This window comes from Nannospalax galili, unplaced genomic scaffold, assembly GCF_000622305.1.
Source record: "Nannospalax galili isolate Female #2095 unplaced genomic scaffold, S.galili_v1.0 scaffold879, whole genome shotgun sequence".
NCBI lineage: Eukaryota > Metazoa > Chordata > Mammalia > Rodentia > Spalacidae > Nannospalax > Nannospalax galili.
In genome coordinates this window covers 3,550,492-3,563,589 of record NW_008346261.1, presented here as the reverse complement: position 1 = coordinate 3,563,589, position 13,098 = coordinate 3,550,492, and the positions used below count along the sequence as shown (strand labels likewise).

General features: G+C 39.8%; 1 pseudogene; it reads left to right on the top strand.

The window, feature by feature from the left end:
• Positions 1-1,559: 1,559 nt before the first annotated feature.
• On the top strand, positions 1,560-2,512 carry LOC103741806 (annotated as a pseudogene).
• Positions 2,513-13,098: the final 10,586 nt, after the last annotated feature.

The following is a 13,098-nucleotide window of genomic DNA, read 5'->3' as shown; positions in this document are numbered from 1 at the left end:
GCTGAAGTATGTCTTAAACTGAAAAGCTTCTCCAATAACATGTTATTTTAGGAAGAACCCAGTAAATGTCAGCTCTGAACCATTTTGGTTTGAAACAGACATGGAAGGGTTACCCATGATGTTAGACAGGAGTTTAGTCCTTATGCTGTGAAGTCTCAAAAAAATAAATAAGAGTGAGGTATATGCTATATGCAAGGACAAAGAGCCACACTTTAAATATGAAGAAATATCTTGAAAATCAAAGGATGGAAAAATATACCATACAAACATTAATCCAAAGAAATCTAAAAGTAACTATACTAATATCAGACAAAATAGATTGCAGAACAAAGGTATTACATAATATTTTATAACAAAACTTCAATTCATTAATAGGACATGAGAATCTAAATGTTTATGTACCTAATAACAGAACCTCAAAATACACGATGCAAAAATTAATGAATGTGAAAGGAGAAATAAATTGACAATTATAGTTGCAGATATCAATACTTTTCTCTCAGTAAATAACCAAACATTCAGACAGACAGAAAAATCAGTGAATATAATATAGAAGATTTGAACACATCATCAACTAATTTGAACAAGTTAGCATTTGTAGACTATGCCCCTAAGACAATGCAGTCTTTTCAAGAGCACGTGAAACATTAACCAAGCTAGACCATTTCTGGATTATAAAATGAGTACTAATGATTAGCACTTCCAGAATAAAGCACACTTGAAGATCAGCCAGTCGAGGTAACCCATTTCAAGGAACAGAAAAAAAAAGTGACTAAAAGTGAACAAAGCCTTACATATAACTAAATATGAAAACATATTTTTTGGTCTTTTTGAGACAGGGTCTCCCTGTAGCCCCAGCTGTCCTGGAACTCACTATGTAGACCAGGCTGGCCTTGAACTCACAGAAATCCACCTGCCTCTGCCTCCCGAGTGCTGGGATTAAAGGCGTGCGCCACCGCAAACATATATTTAAAGGAGAGAAAAGGGATCAGAAAGAATCATCAAAAATAATAACTAAAGGATTTGGAGAGATGGTTCAGTGGATAAGAGCACTGGCTACACTCATAGGGGACCTGAGCTCGATTCCCAGCACCCACGTGGAGGCTAACAACCATCCATAACTCCAGTTACAGAGGAATCCATCACCCTCTGACCATCCATAACTCCAGTTACAGAGGAATCCATCACCCTCTTCTGACCTCTGCAGACATTGCATGAAACGGGTAAACTTACATGCAGACAATATACTCATATACATAAAATTAAAAAATAAATAATAATGGTTAAAGATCCCTAATTTGATTAAAAATATTAATCTATTTTCTATACATTCAAAATTTCAACAAAGTCTGATAAACTCAAAGAAATACACGCAAGGACACATAATTTAGAAAAGTAAAAGGCAAAGAAAGAATCTGGAAAGCAGCGAGTGAACCCCCATGCTCCAGGGATCCTTAGCGAGAACTGCAGCTCATTTCTCACCAGAAGTGGTGGACACCAGAAAGCAGTGGAATGAAATATTCAAATAGACATGTGAATGGCAACAAGCTTGCAAAAAGATGCGAAATATCATTAATCATCAAGAAATTAAATATGAAAAAGAGAGACAGAGTGGGTCTGGACATGGCAGAAATGGAGAGGCAGAGCACTGGGGTGAAAGACAGCTTTGCCAGGACCACCCACAACAGTGGCAGGGTGTGCCACTGGGGGAGGATGGGGATACCAGATGCATGGATATGGAGAAGGCCCAGCTAGCAAAGAGACCAGTCTTTTCTCAGCTCTCTGGAGACAGACTGCCGAGTGGGAAGGAAGGAACAAGGAAAATTCCAGTCTCAGCTAACATACATATCAAAGAAAACTGGCTGAAGATATTAAATCCTATTATAGACCATTTGGGATTTCAGATTTGCTTCATTCATTCATTCATTCATTCAGTCAGTCAGTCAGTCAGTCAGTCTTTTTGAAACAGGGTCTCCCTGTAACCCCAACTGGCCTGGAACTCCCTATGTAGACCAGGCTGGCCTCAGACTCACAGAGATCCACCTGCTTCTGCCTCCCAAGTGCTAGCATTAAAGTTGTGCACCACCACGCCCTGCAGATTCGCTTTGTTTTAATTTGAAATTAAGAAACACGGAAATCAGGACTTGTAAAGACACCAAGGATGTCAGTGCTCTGAGAAAGGCCTTTGTTCCTGGGTTTCAGGTAGAGGACACACTTGCCCTTCTCAGGCTGGATGTCCTCTTCCTAGAGTCTTTTGAAATTACCGGCGTTAAGGCCCTAACGGAAGACCATCTGCCAAGGGCAATAGGAAGAATTCCTGGCAAAGGAGGGACAACAAAATTCACTATTGAGAATGTGACACAGGACGCAGATTGTTTTGGCTGATGTGAAAGTTCAAATCCTTGGCTCTTTCCAAAACATCAAGATGGTGAGCAATGCCATTTGCAACCTCATCCTAGGAAATTCTTCATCAGAGGTTTATGGCAACATTGGAGCCACAGCTAGAAGATAAACAGATCCGTTCTAATTCCTTTTTCTTCTTTGGACTCTAAAGAAAAAGACCTTCCACTTTGCAAATGTTCATATGAAACCATGTGAAGAATTTCCTAACCGTTTTAAGCTCAGGTCCTTTCTTTGAGTCTCAGCCAGAAGTCTAAACAGAAAGGACAGGTTTATTCATACCAAACAGCTTATAGGATAATTTAGATATCAAAATCTAGCACTTTAATAGTTACACATTAAATATATTTTTCTCCTTAAATCACACATAGCAGATTCATAGTTTAGAATCCTGTTATTTAAATTACTTATTTTTATTTTATGTGTGTGAGAGTTTTGCCTGCATGTATGTAAGTACACCACATGTGTGCAATGCCCAAGGAAGCCAGAAGAGGGATCAGATCTCCTGGAACTGGGGTTACAGATGGTTGTTAGCCACCCTGTGGGTGCTGGGAACAAAACCCATGTCTCCCACAAGAGCAGCAAGTGCTCTTAACCACAAAGCCATCTCTTCAGTCCCAGAATCCTCTCATTTAGAGGCAACTTCTTGCTTAAGTTTTTAGGTTACAGACTCATAACTAAATTTATAAGAAATCTTCTCTGTAAATTGTGGTTAATATCTCAGGAAACCTATGAATTGTGACCCTTAATATAGGGAATTGTGTGATATTTTGGAATCAGGTCATCAGCAGCAGTTTGGGATGTACTACTGAAACGTGTTAATCTTCATACCCATTTTGCAACTTGTGTCTCCTACGTGAATATAATCTGTTTATTTTTTCCATTGTCTTAGAATGGAAGGAGCCCACTTCATTAAATGTGATTTAGATACTTTTAAAATGACAATAAGATATTACTATATACCTATTACAATGGCTAAAATATAGAAGGTAGACAATACTAAATGCTACTGGTCAGAATGCTAACTATAGCCTCTTTTGAAAACTAGAACTTTCATATGGTATATAAAGTAGAATATTTACATACCATATGAGGTAGCACTCCACTCCTATTTAATCAAGAGAAATGAAAATGTCTATGAATATACAGAGAAATTTTATTCATAATAGTAAAAAGGAGAACCAGCCTTGATGTCCACAATATGTTAATGCTTAAAGAAGGGTATTATATCTATGAATGGGCTAGTGCTCTGTAATAAAACAAAACATAGATGCATAAAACCACATGGATGGATCTAAATGTCATCATTCCAAATAAAAAATATGGGAAAAAAGACTATGTGTATGATATCTTTTATATGGCATTCTAGAAAAAAAAATAGAGAGATGGGAAGTTGATCAGTGGCTGTCTGGAATTGGGTTTGGGTATAGAGACTGACTATAAAGGGGCAGCATGAGGGAATCTGGGCACTAATATGACTGTTCTATACAGATCTGTGGTGGTGAGGGTACAAATCATTGCATTTGTTCAAACCTATAGAAATATGTATCACAATGAGTGATTTTTTTATGACTTAATTACCTCCCAAGGGTCCTATCACAATGAATGATTTCTACTGCATGCACATTTTTAGATATTTACCAGGTGTTGAGAGGGACTTAAAATAGAATGCAAACTATGATGAATAAGTCTGTGTTATGAATGAATATAGCCCCACAGAAAGGAGCAAGGAAAAGGGAAGCAATTAAGTAATTTTGGAAACCAGTATTTTGACAGAAAGCTGCAAAATAAACACAAAACAAATTGCCTTCCAATGCTCAACTCTATTCACTAATTTTTTTGTAGCAAACTTCGGTTAGCAATTTTTTTAGGGTTGGAATTTTTAATATTTTTATTAATTCTTTGAGAATTTTATAAAATGTGTTTTGATCATATTCAGCCTCCATCTCATCTCAGATCAACTCCCATCTCCCTAACTCCCCACTCACTTCCTGTCCTCTTGATTTTTTAAGGCTTATCAAGTGCAATTTGTGTTTCCCAAATACTCTTGGCTGTAGGTTCATCACATGGAGCACCATCAACCTACCTGGCATCACACTCTTAAAGAAAACTGACTTTCCTTCCAGCACCTATCAGTTGCCAAGAGGACCCAGTGATGCTTGATCAGTTAGGCTTAGGAATAAAACTTCATGGCATTCTCTAAAATATGATAGAGACAGGTTCAGAATTTAATTCAGTATAGCTATGTACAAGTATGCATTAATTGGTGTATATATATATGTATTTTCTAGTTCTGTCTATTGAGGAAACCTAGAGGCAGCCATTTCCCAATAGAAAGGAGCACGCCTTAGTACCCAGACCTTGATTTCTAGATACAAGTCTCCATCATATTGGAATCAGGGCTTCTCGGAGAATGTACTGATTCCATAGAAGAAGCAGAATGGAAACTCTTAGACACCTCTTGGCAGGGCAGCTCCCACAGCCAAGGACAATGCTGGTACGGGTGTAGGCATGAGTGGTTAGCATCAACAAGCTCAGGACTGGAAAAGATCTGCAGAGGCAGTACCTGCATCTGCTACATGGATATTTTGAGGAAATGACTCCAGGAAACAGTGGGTGGGTGGGAGAAGGATTAAACCCAGGCATGATGGTTAATCTTGATTTTCAACTTGGTTAGATTGAGCAATGCCTGGGAGATTAGTAAACCATACCTTCACTGTGTCTGTGCAGGTTTCCAAATGTGATTAGCTATTGAAGTCTCAGATCCAATGAATGTTTAATCCACTTATAGATACAAGTGTTGAACAGGTTACTGGGAGGTGGGACGTGGTTAGAGAAAGTAAATCGCTGAAGGGGCTATAGGGATTATATTGCCCCAGCCCCTTGCTGATGCTGCTCTGATCTGCTTTGCCATCATGAGGTGAGGTGCTCTGCCATACCCTCCTCTGAAGCTATGAGCAAAACAAGTTTTTCCTTCCTTTAGTCGTTCTCTTGAGCATTTTAGTCACAGCTACTGAAAAATAGTTTATTCATCAGGTCAGCTTACCCAGGACCAAGAGTGAGCACCCTCACCTCTTCCGGAACCCTTCCAAACAGCGTGGCAACAGATTACACAGTGAAAGCACATAAACAGGACTGCTGTAGTACCACAGACCCTCCCTCTCTGCAGCAGTTTGCTCATCTGTCCTAGACAGAGCAAAAATACCTCTTTTCAAGAAATATACAGAGCTTCTGGTCAGTAACTGCTGTCATCTTCAGCAGCTCCGTTCTCCCTAGCGTGTCCCAACAAGTTAGTCCAGATTTCTATTAACACGTCAAGACCTGGAGCAACAGGAATATTCCAAATAGTAGGTCTTCCATGATATTGGCTCCTACGTCCCCTCCCCTTCCAAGAAGAGTTGCTGCCAATTTTTTAGAAGTACCCAGACTTTCAAATTTACCCTCTGTAATCCTCCCTTTCTTGGTATTTTTTTCTGGAAATCACAAAGACATTAATTTCTTCAATAAATTCTAAAAAGTTAGCCTTCTCCTTTTCTTGTTTCTGTAACTTTTTTCCAACCTAGAATTCTTTCAAGTTCACTCTCAATACATTCTCGAAGTCATCACTGATCTTTTGAAAGTCTATGTTTATATACAAACAATATTTATGTGTCCAAGTTTGACTTTTAAAATGACAATAAGATATTACTATATACCTATTACAATGGCTAAAATATAAAAGGTAGACAATACTAAATGCTACTGGTCAGAATGCTAACTACAGCCTCTTTTGAAAACTAGAACTTGACTATTGTCTGGAAAGAAGCCTTTGGCTTCAGCTACTGGAATTGAAATTTGGTGGCAAAATAAATTGTTGTATGTGACACTTGTCAGTAATCATGTCTATGGCCATAGAATGTAGTTATGTGTTTGCTCCATAATTTGTTAATTATTTAATTTAGCAAATATTTGTTGATTGACAGCCTTGGGAAGTGTAGTATAATAAAAAGTATCTACCCTCAAAGAATCTACATTATTTGATCTCACAAATGAAAAAGTAAAACATACGATAGTACACGGGGGCCAGTGCCATAAGGAAAAATAAGCAAGGATGGATAATAAGAATTATGGGAAGAAAAGAGTCTGAAAAGTTTGAAAGGGGAAATCAGGAAATACTCATGGATACTTTGTAACTTAAGCAATAAACTACCATGAAGACGGTGAGGGAGCAAGCCACAGATAGCTAGAACAGCAGGCGGAGGAAATGACCACAGCTGAGGAGCACATTGTATTTCTTCTCAACTACTTTATAACTGAATACAAATACTTTGTAACTGAATACAAATACTTATAGCATGTATTCAATTAAATCTGGTTTCAAGCTCCAACTCATCAAAGCTGATAAAATGCCCCATGCCAGTCATTACTATGATTCTTCCCACTTCCTAGGTTCAAGGTAGAAAACCTATGCTCTCAACAGGGGCCCCTAATCTACCGTGGTTCTTGCTGAGATGGTCATGACCCAAGCTCAAGGATGAATGGGCTGCTCCCTCCTCACTATCATCCATCTTCTGGGTTCTCCAGAGACATAACTCTTAAGAGTTCAATCTCAGATATCAATATGCCATCCAATCAGAGGCTCTACCCAGGAATGCTTCATGGGAACCAAAATGCCCTGTTTCTTGGTCCTGAGTCTCCAAAATAAACAGCAATCACTCTATGTGCCCAGACTCCTCTCCTCTCATTCTCCCTCCTCTCCAGTCCTTCAGTGGTGCTCCCTGGTATTTGCTATAGTTGCCGCTTTGTTGGTTGATCGGTTACTAGGTTTATAGTTTGTTTGAAAATCTAAACAGCAACCTCAGCGAAACAGCATGTGACTCTCCCAGGAGGCAGGGTAAATTCAAGGTAGGACACAATGCTTTCATTGTTCTCTTCAGGACAATAGAGGGGAGTATATTTCTATGTGTTGAACAGAAGAAAATGGAATTAATAGCTCCATCATAGACATGTCTTTGGAATCGTTTCCAGCTTTCCACCTCCAGAGCCACCCATCACTAGCATTTTCCAAGCTACCATTAGTTCTCACCTACCTACATGATGAGTTCCACCTGATCATCCTGATTCCTATACTGGCTCCTCTAAATCTTACCCATATTGAAGCCAAGATGATCTTTCTAAAGTCATAATGTAATGGCCCTCAGAATCTTTTTGTCAATCAAGGAATAGATGGGTACATGAACCAATTTAGGCCAGTAAGATGTGAGAAAAGGCCAAAATTTGGGGGAAAACTATACTTTCTCTTTAAGAGATTCTTTGCCTTCTCTGAACATAGTAGTCTGCCATCTTGCTCTTTGGAAACATGGGATTGAAGCTTGACGCTTGGAGAAGGCAGAGCAGAAGAACTGCAGAGTACACGAAGCCAGACCGTTGAACTGAATCAACCCTGAAATCTGCCCTGTCTGTGGACTCTTTTAAATCTCTTTAATTAAATTTTGCGATTTTCATACAATATAATTTGATGGGATTTAGATCCCTCCCCTATCCACACCTCCCTGCACTGTTCCCTCCTCAATTTAATGCCATATATATGTATATATGCCTATAGAGTCTAATTTGTGTCCCCAAATGTCCTTCAGTATGGGTCCATCCACTGGAGCCTGATTAACCTACTAAGAGTCTCATCATTGAAAAAGACGTCTCTGCCCTCCCAACAGCCATTGGTTGCCAATATTTCATTAGGTTGGAGTTTCTTACCCACCTCCCCATGTCTATGCTGGGATTTTGTTTGGTTTGAGCTTGCAAGGACTTGTGCATACTGTCACCACTGCTGTGAGTTCATATGAGTTACTGCTGGGCTGTCTGGAAAGTTCTATTTCCCTGCGGTCATCTACCACCTCTGACTCTTGCAATCTTTCTGCCCCCTCTTCTGCAATAATCCCTGAGTCTTGGGAGGCATAAATTGATATAGGTGTCCTAGGGGTGAGCACTCTGCAGCCTCTTGTTCTCTGCACATCGGCCAGTTGTGTGTTAATCGCCATCTGCTGCATAAGGGACCTTCTCTGGTAAGAGTTGAGAGATGTAATAATCTCACTCAGGATGATTATTTGCAGTTTCAGTCACTGACCTTTGAATTTCATTTTTTAAAGAGCTGAATAATATTCCATTGTGTAAACATACCACACCTTCATTATCTGTTCATTAATTGATGGACATGTAGGTTGTTTCCAGTTTCTGACCATTATGAAAAAGGCAGTAACATCTTTGGACTCTTGTGAGAGTTTTGTTTTTTAAATCTCAGATGACCAAAAATATGGAACAAATATTAGTTGTACAATAATGTGAGCCGGGCGTGGTGGTGCACGTCTTTAATCCCAGCACTCGGGAGGCAGAGGCAGGCAGGTCTCTGTGAGTTCAAGGCCAGCCTGGTCTACATAGTGAGTTCCAGGACAGCTGGGGCTACAGGGAGCTGGCTCAAAAAGACCAAAAAAAAAAAAGTGACTACTCTACACAATACTGAACTAGATTCTTAAAAATGGTTAAGACGAGGAACTAGAGAGAGGGCTCAATGGTTAAGGGCACTGACTTTTCCTGCAGAGGACTTGGGTTCAATTCCCAGGACCCACATAGCAGGTAACAGCCATTCATACCTCCAGTTCCAGGGGATCTGATGCCCTCTTCTGGCCCCCATGGCTTTGCACGTATGTGGCGCACTTACATATATGCAGGCAAAACACTCACACACATAAAATAAACATAAATAAATAAATGTAAACATGGTTAAGTTGATATTTTTATATTATGTGTATTTTACCACAACTTAAATAGAAACTGTTACAAAGTAGCAACAACAATATGAAGCAAATACTATAATCATCACCCACGTGTTCAGCATCAGATATGAAAATTCTCTATTAAGTCAATTTAAGAAGGTTGTTTTGGGGCTGTAGATATGACTCAGTGGTAAGAGCATTGGCTGCTCTTGCAGAAGGCCCGGGTTTGAATCCCAGCACCCACATCAAGGCTAACAACCATCCTAACTCCAGTTTCAGGGGTCTGATGACTTCTTCTGGCCTCTGCAGGCATTGTACAACCCGAGTGCACTTACACACAGGCAATACACTCATACACATGAAATAGTAATAAAAATAATAATAATTAAAAGAAGGTTGTTTTGTTTTGGTGACTTGGAGCCAGGGAATGCATACTAAGTAACACAGAATATAGGACCAGGAAGTAAGAAAGCTGAAATTAAAGACTTTCTATTTTATGAATTTGGCTATACAGAAGAGATAAGGCTTGATCCAGGGCTGGAAAGTTAGCAGTGTTATTTAAGAGATTGTGAAATGAGTGATTTGTCTGTTCCTGAAAGTTAATTTGCATATATATATATATATATATATATATATCTGGGAATCTTAATCAAACGCAGATTCTGATTTAATAACTCTAAGATGGGAACTAAGTTTTTTGTTGTTGTTGTTTGTTTTTTTTTTCTGGGGCAAGGTCTCCTGAGGTTACCCAGGCTAGTCTTGAACTCCTGGGCTCAAGCGATTCTCCCACCTCAGCCTTCAAAGCTGACACTACACCAGAAATAGATTCCGCATTTTTACGAGATGTCAGTGCTGCTGAACCATGGTCTTGCAATGATTAGTGTTCTAATTAGCTTTCAATTGCTGTGACAAAACACTCTGACCAATACCAACTTGGGGAGGAAAGGGTTTATTTGTCTTTCCTATCCCAGGTCACAGTTCATCACTGAGGGAGCCCAAGGTAGGAACTCGGAGTAGGAACCTGGAGCACAGACCATGGAGGAACACTTCTTACTGGCTTGCTCCCCTGTCCCATAGACATACAATACAATACAGGACCACCTGCCCAGCGTCTCCTACAGTGGGCTGGCACTGGGCCCTCCCACATCACTCAACAATTAAGAAAATGCTGCACAGACATGGCCACTGACCAATCCAATGGAGGACATTCCCCAATTGAAGCTCCCTCTACCCAGTGTGTCAAGTTGACAACTGAAGCTGTCCAGCACAAGTAGAAAGGAGTTAAACTGATGTGCCATGCGGGCTTTTTGTTAGGAGGATGTTTGGGGAATTTGAAATGTTGGATTGAGTTAGCAGCCTCTAACAACCATCAGTAAGACTCCACCAGAAAGAGACAAGCTTGGCTTCACACTGACCCATGTATATGTGAAAATAAAGAATAAGCTACATCTCTGTAAGAAGAGATTCTCCCCGCAATATAAAATGGAAGGGGGAGAGGAAGGGGTGGAAATGATGTAAATTCAGTACTTATGTATGGGTGAAATGTGATAATGTGACTCTGTCTCTCTTAACCAACTTTTTAAGAGTTGTCCCATTTTTGTAAGGAATAGTGAGTGGACTCACTATAACAAATAGCTCAAGGGGCTGGAGAGATGGCTCAGCAGTTAAAAGCACTCAGGTTCAGTTCCCAGCACCCACATGGCAACTCACAACCATCTATAACTCCAGTTCTAAGGAATCTGCGGTCCTCTCCTGGCCTCCATAAGTACTAGGCATGTACATGGTACATATACATACGTGCAGGCAAAACACTCATACACATAAAATGGAAGTAAATAAATCTTTAAAACATTATACAAAAGGAAGGGAGGGAGGGAGGGAGGAAGGAAGGGGAAGGAAGGAAGGAAGGAAGGAAGGAAAGAAGGAAGGAAGGAAAGAAGGAAGGGGAAGGAAGGCAGGAAGGAGAGAGGGAGGAAGGAAGGAAGGAAGGGAGGGAGGAAGGAAGGAAGGAAGGAAGGAAGGAAGGAAGGAGGGAGGGAGGGAGGGAGGGAGGAAGGAAAGAAGGAAGGAAGGAAGGAAGGGGAAGGAAGGAAGGCAGGAAGGCAGGCAGGAAGGAAGGAAGGAAGGAAGGATGGAAGGAAGGAAGGGAAGATGAAGTGCTATATAAAGGAAAAACTGCCTCTTGAGTCATTTAACCAAGAGGGAGCCTGATCTGCTCTGAGGAGTTCTGATTTCTCTCACAACTGCTCTGTCCTCCTAAATGAAGAGCATCTTCTTTTATTTATTGAACAGCATATCTGTCAGGGTATGGTGAAGGAATGAGGAACTTCGTTTCCAAGAATCTTTAACCAAAGTTTACAAAGGGAAGGAGTTTTTTTCTGACCCTACTGACTCAGAACAGCGTACAAAACCACAAACAGAAGTTATTAACCTAAGCCCACATGTTGTTTCCAACACTAGTGTGGGATTCATTGTTTTCAACATCATCACTGCTTTCAACAGTGGACTTAGGTTTAATTACCACATCTCAGGCACACGTACATTGTTCTGAGTCAGGGGCATAACAGAGTCACGACAGGGAACATGTTATAAGATTAAAGCTCTGTATTCATCTTATTTTGTAAGAATGAATTACATTGGAAATTTTTTTCTTAAAGGCTAATTACATTTAAACAAGTTTAGTGTACAGTAGAAAACAGATTGAATATGTAGTTCTAAATGACCTCAAAGCATATGATTAACTAATTCTGTTCTAGAAAAGCCATTCCCACAAGAAAGAGCATAAGATAGTGTATAATCCCAGAACTCTGAAAGCCAAGGAGCAAAGCTCTCAAGTTCCAGGCTACACAGAGGAACTCTGTTTATAAAAAAAAAAAAAAAACAAACAAAAAACAAAAAAAAAAAAACATAAGGAGAGAGGAAGGCAAAGGGGGAAGAAGAAGAGACAGGAAGGGAAGAAGGGAGGATGGAAGGAAGGACTCTAGGCTACCATTAGTTCTTGCCTAGATGACCAGTTCCTACCTAGTCTTTCTGGCTCCAGTGTTGTCTTCTTCAACTCTTAACCCAGGAAGGGTGGGTCCGATAATTTAAAATAGCTTCCCAGCAATGAAGCAAGTTGCCAGCAAAGCAACGAGCTCTCCACCCCAGGAAATGTTCAGGCAGTGACTTCGTGATCATGTATCACTTTAATATGATCAGATACTGCCTAAGAATCTTGTTGAGATAATACTCTGATTCAGTAGATCTGAGACTCTGAATTTCTAGATGGCTCCCAAGAAGATTCCACTGCTGCAGGTCCTTGGACCACACTTTGAATAGGATGGACATAATGTGGAATCGTTCAGTTGGATTAGAAATTTCCAAACATGGCCACAATGTCAGACTCGCTTAGATGAGTATTAGAAATAGTTTCTTCAGCTCCAATGAAAGACATTTGAATTCTATAGATTAGAAACAAGTTCTAGGCATCTGTGTTATTAACAAACTTTCTACTAATTCAGATACAGCCTTTGAGAACCACTGGGTCACAGGCTTCTTAAATGTATTTCAAGTTCCAAGCTTAATTTTCTTAAGAATATGACAAATATCAGGTGAGGCAATGCTGGCCTGACCAAACTCCTGTATTTACATGAATAGTACCAAGATCAAAGCATTTCTCTGTTATCTCATTCCTAGATCATCATTTGCCTCCTTTCCAGAGAATTGAGCATGTTTTAGATTGGATTTATATTATATTCTCAAAATACTTCTATTAATGATTTCTTATAATGGATCAGCCTAATAATCCAACTTAATTTTGTTAAAAATGATATCTGGGGGCTGGAGAGATGACTCAGTAGGCAAAATGCTTGCTAGCTATGAGGACCTGAATTTGGATCTGCAGCACTCACTAAAGAAAAAAAATAAGTTAAAAAAAAAAAAGCCAGGTGTGGTATCACATACCCTTAAG